Source organism: Acomys russatus, chromosome X, assembly GCF_903995435.1.
Source record: "Acomys russatus chromosome X, mAcoRus1.1, whole genome shotgun sequence".
NCBI lineage: Eukaryota > Metazoa > Chordata > Mammalia > Rodentia > Muridae > Acomys > Acomys russatus.
Genome location: NC_067169.1, coordinates 21,140,311 through 21,146,418, shown reverse-complemented (window position 1 = coordinate 21,146,418; position 6,108 = coordinate 21,140,311).

Below are 6,108 nucleotides of genomic sequence, written 5' to 3'. Positions count from 1 at the left end.
TGCAATAAAGGATAGTAATTTGCATTAAATTCAAAACTAGAAAGCACTTCTGGAGATTTGCTGACTCATAAAGGATATGATAGTCAAGGTTTGAAGGACTGAGATTAGAAAGTGGGTATTTTCCACATCTAATAATCCTTTGATTAACAGCCGGGATGTGTGAAGGAGCACACTGTTCTGGTCAAGGAAAATGTCTTGCAATTAGTTCAGCCCTAGAACTAGCTGCTCAAATCATGTGCAAATTAATTTTTGGGGTGTGTGTCTATGTCTGTGCGAGTGCATGTGTGCAGGCACGCGCAGATTCTTAATTTTATTTCAATTGATGTGACAAGATGAAAGAATTGATTTCATTTTGTCATTTTTGCTAAGACTTGTGCTATATCCTGAAATGTAATCTATTATCAAGAGTATTTCTGAGCGGCTGAGAATGTACTGGCTGCAGCCTTTGAACACAATGTTTTACTAATGTCTGTTAGGTTTATTGGATCTGTCATGGATTTATCTCTGCTGTTTCTTTGTTGATTCGTTTTCCATGGATGAACTCCCTATTGGTAAGAATAGAGTATTGTAGTTTGTCATAACCATTATGACTGCTACCTGTTGCTCTATGACCAGTAAATCTTGTTTCATTGGCATTTGGTGCATATATCTTTAGAGTTGTTATAGTCCTTCGTGGTGGAATGGTATCTTATTCAAAACATCGTGCTATATTTTATACTAGGTGATTTGATTCCAGCACGTATTTGGATTCTGTTCAGTTTGTGAAAACTTGGTCCGGGAGGTGAGATTCTTTCAGGCCGCAAAGAATCAAGTCTTGTTTTAAATTCACCATGGCAGTCTGAATTGTTTCCTTGAAGGAGCTGAAAAAATTCACCAGACCTAGTTTTTGAAAAATGTAAACTAATTCCTGCTGTCTTGTTGTTTTACTTATATTTCTTTATTTTCTGGGTTGCTTTGCATTGTGTATACTCTTTTTTCTCTCCTATTCATTTCCTTATATTGCTGTTTTGTTAAAATAGAAGTCTCTGATTCTTTCTTAATTCTCATTTATGCATCTATTGTCTTTTTATTATTAGCATATGTTCATTATATATAACTGTTTCATTCTATTTTCAGACACGTTTATACTGACATATATATGTATATATATGGAATCACGTTAATTTCCTGTTACACTTTGTTCCTCCTTACTCCTGCTGGTCCCCTTCTGGAATGCTAGCTTTGGGGGCACAAATAGTTTAAGTTTATGCTTATCTTGAAATGTGTTTTTCCTTTAATACTGAAAGATAACTTTGCTGCTTGTAATAATCTTGATTGACAGCCGTCTCTATCATGTCTTGAAATCAGTCAGTCCATTGTTCTCTAGGCTTGTAGCATGTGAAACACCAGAAATATAGTCCAATACCGGTGAGATTTTTTTCCCATAAGTAACTTGTAACTTGTGAGAGTTGACTTCAGTTGTGAACTTGATTGGGCGAAGACACGTTGAACAGATTAATGAGACAAGTCAGGGATCTTCCAGGGATGACTGACTGAGGTATCAAAACTCACCCTGAATTTGGGCAATACTATCACATGGGCAGAGGTCCCACACTGACTGGAAAATACATTGGCCTTGAACTCACAAGCCTTTTGCCCTATCCTCTTCAGCTCACTGAAGAGGTGTGTGCCACCACCACTGCTTGTCTACTTAACTTAAAATTTTCATCTTTGTCTTTATATTTCAGGATTTTAATGTTTTGAATCCTGGGATGTATTTATTTATCTTTATTCTGTCTATGTTTACTTTTAAAAAATCTTTCTATTTATTTTTACAAGAAAGTAGTCAGTTTGTAGATTTTAATCCTAGAAAGCCTCTTCAATTTTAATCACCTTTGCCTTCCTTCTGCATCCTGTATGCTAGCCAGGACAGTAAGATATATTGATATATTCTTCAGGCCAACAATTTTTCTGTCATCTCCACTTTACTCCTGAATCCAATGAGTGTTTTGCTCCCCTTATTTTGTTTTTCTCTCATATAGGAATATATATATATATTTAATAATTTATATGCCTTTACTAAGTTTTTTATATTAGTTCTTTGAGAGTTTCATATGACATGTTTTCATCCTATTCGCTCCCTCTTCCACTCTTCATAGACCCACTCCTGATTCCCTAACCACCCAACTTTGTCACCTATTTTTTTCAGATTGTGCCGGCCAAAAGTTCTTGGCTTTGTGGGCTTCATCCTTACTCTTAAAGATAACAATCTCACCAGGTGGTGGTGGTGGTGGCGGCGGCTGCAGTGCACGCCTTTAATCCCAGCACTCGGGAGGCAGAGGCAGGCAGACCTCTGTGAGTTTGAGGCCAGCCTGGTCTACAAAGTGAGTCCAGGAAAGCCAAGGCTACACAGAGAACCCCTGTCTTATCCCCTTTCTCTCCCCCAACCAAAAGAAAACTATCCCCTCCCAGCTGCTAACAATTGCTAATAAATAGATTCATGGGCTGTTGTGTCCAACTCCACTCTCCATGCTAGGATTCTGTCTTGTTTTGGCTTGCAAACTTTTTCTGAGTTTTAATTTTTGTTTGTTTCAGAAGAAACTGTAAACAATTGTAAACAAAGAACCAAACAAAAGCACTGCTTGTGACAACTACTTCAATACTGTTTTCAGATAATTCCAATATCTGATTCATTTCATAGTTGGTACTTTTGTTATTCAAATTGTAAACTGTTGTGGTTTTATTTTTGCATGAAAATCATTTTATGTTATATCCTAGATATTTTAGATATTATTAGGATTTATATTCATCTTTTTGGGGTTTTGTTTTAGATAGTCTTGATATGCAAGAATGGGTCTTCTGGATTTACTATGTAGAACAGGCCACCTGCCCTGCTACCTCTGCCTATCACTTCCAAGAATCATATGTGTATTGCCACAATTGCTGTCTCAGGACCTACATCACTGTTAATATTTTTTGTTTTGGTTTTTGTATATAGGTCCCTCATCTAGGCACAAGATGAAGGCTAGGTAAATATGTAAAAATGCATGTTATCTTTTCTTTTGCACCTTAGATTCCATTACTTCAAATGTGGAATAATGACTCACCCTTCCTTAATGCTGACTAAGGAGGAGAAATTTAGCTCTTTTCTCAGCTCTTTTAACATTTTCTTAAACTGGGTCACAGAGTCACACGTTCTCTACATAGGTATGTAAACTGTCATTACTGGAATCAGCTGCCTTCAAATGGTGGGTAAAACACTAAGACTACCTTGCTGTATGATGGGTGCAGGAACCCATAATACTCATTACTTTTCCTGAAACTTGGTAGGACGAAGATGAGAAGAAAGTGGACTACTCACTAGCCTTGCCTTCTACCCCCTATTAGTCAAAGCTTCCCACTTTTTGGTTCCAAATGGAGATGGCGACTCAGTTTCCTACACAGTTCAGTGACACCAAAGGAAGAGAGAAATGAAGGACCTACTAACCCCATCCCCAGTCATCCTAAGCAGAGTGGAAAGTTTGACATGCCAAGTGTCCAACTCACCTACTTCAGTGGAGAATGCGTGTTTATTTCCTATTGGAGCCTGCTATACAAAAGGTGGAAAGAAATTGAATGGCAACCAGTTCAACTTCAGGGAGCTTTGTTCTGGCTCATTTGTGCCAATCAACTTCAGGGAGCTTTGTTCTGGCTCATTTGTGCCAATAAAAATGAAGGATCAAGTCTGTGGTAGTTGATTTTGATTTTCAACCTCAATGTATTTAAAAGACGTCTAAGGTATTAGTACAGCACACGCTGTGGCATACCTATGAGAGTGTTTCCAGAGAAGTTTAAATGAGGAGGAAAGACCTACCCCAAATGTGAGTGGCATTATCACACAGGCTGGGATCTTGAATTGAGCAAACAGGAGGAAGCCAGGTGACTATTCAGTCATCTCTTTCTGAGTGTTGACTACAGATCTTACGTGTCAGGAGCCTCATATTCCCACTGCCATGACTTCAGTTCTGAAATTGCTTTTGCTAAATGTTTTGTCACAGAAACGAGAAAAGCAATTAATACAAAGTCTTTGGTACAGCACTCTGCCAATGAATGCCGCCTGCTTGTACTGGGCAAACAATCTGATATTTTCTATGCTTATATACACGAACTCTGCTCTTAATTGTGTCACCTTCTGCTTTGAGTATGCTAAAGATATAGAAGATAAACTTACTTGGTCCCCAAATGCCCCCTGGAGTGGGAGTCAGAGTCACACCATCTGGTTCTTTGATGAAAGGACAGCAATCAGTCTCCCACTGTTGAGAAGAGAGGAAGAGAGACATGTAGCTATTGGATGATGGAGCAAAGTGGGTATTTGGTTTTGTTTTGGCTATTTTTTTTTCGAGACAGGGTTTCTCTGTGTAGCCCTGGCTGTCCTGGACTCACTTTGTAGACCAGGCTGGCCTTGAACTCACAGCAATCTGCCTGCCTCTGCCTCCCGAGTGCTGGGATTACAGGTGTGTGCCACCGCAACCGGCTCTTTTGTTCTTTTCTTTTTTCTTAATTTATTTAATTTTAATATATGTGTGTTGGTGTAGGGGTGTAAGATCCTAGAGTTACAGACAGAAGAGCAGGGAGTACTCTTAACCCCTGAGCCATCTCTCCAGCCCCTTTTTGCCATTTTCAAACCAAGAGATCTAAGTTATAAAAGGGAGGCCGTGGGACAGCTATGGCTGAGTGAAGACATGCACAGAGGAGTGCAAAGCTGTTTTATAAACCTACTTGGGAAATGCTGCAGCATTAGAAACTTTGAGAAACACTTGAGTTCCTAGAGAGCAGTGTCTCCAGAAAAAGAAAAACCTTTGAGCAAAGTTTGCAGCAAAATCTAGATTTCAAATGCCAAGGAGGCAAATCCGATGGTAATATAGGATTTAGAGTAGAGTGGAAAGGAAAATGCAGACAAAAGTGGAATAGTAGATCAGTTGTCAACAACATGGGGGTCATGCGAAGTCTGTTGGACAGAGTTTAACTTGATGACTGGGAATTACTCTGATTAAGCTCAGTCTCCAGTACAAAACTCTACACTAGCGTTCAAACTCCATCTTCCTCAAATCCTAGCTTTAAGACCTTTGTGCAAGATACTTGTCTGCGCTTTTGTCTCTCTAGCTATAAAATGGGAATAATGAAGACCTCTCTTTCAAAGAGTTGTTAGGGTTCTATGAGATGATGAAGAAAAGAATTAGCCACCCCCCCATACATATCATGCTCAATATATAGTAGAATGTATTTTCCATTAATAATCAGTTCTGAGACTGTCCTCCAGAGGCAGGCTGGGAAGTTGTGAAAGAGCTGTGAGGTTTGCTAAGACGACCTTTGTGTGTTTACCCAGCAAGCAGTGCATTTTTTTTGAAGGAAGATCTTTCTCAATTCTTTCCAGGCCAGGCAGTCTAGTGGAATTTTCATTACGTTGGTTAGTTTCAACCAGAATTGAGGTGCAAGGGGAAGGTATTGGGGATAGTACTGGCTTCCATATACCAAGTGATTTTTTTTTTCTTTCATGGAAAGTGAAAAAAAAAAAATGAGGAAACCATGCAGACATTAAGGGAAGAACCAGTGGTTGTTTATTGGCTACCCTATCATTTAATTATCGTAACATCTCTATGAGAGAAGTACTTTTTTGTTTGTTTTCGGTTTGTTGGTCTTTGTTTTTGAGGCAGGGTTTCTCTGTGTAGCCTTAGCTGTCCTGGAACTCTCTTTGTAGACCAAGTCAGGCTGGCCTGGAACTCACAAAGATCTGCCTGCCTTTGCCTTTTGAGTGCTGGGATTAAAGGCATGAGCCACCATCACCAGGCCTGAGAGAGGGGCAGTTATTGGCACCAATTTTTAGATGAAATTCAGAGGAGAGTTTAAGGGACTTAGAAGTTACCTCTTTAGGAAAATGACATTTTCAAAAAAAAAAAAAAAATTCTATCAGCATTTCTTTTTGTGAAGTTCGGATGTTATAATCTCTTCAACTTCTCCCTTAAAGTCATCTATGATAAAAGAAAAAGCAACACATTTAAGATTTAGAGAGAAAAAAAAAACCAGATTTAGAGAGACGAAAATTATTAGAAGTCTTCTTGAATGCTTGCTATGTGCTAGGCTCTCTCCTAA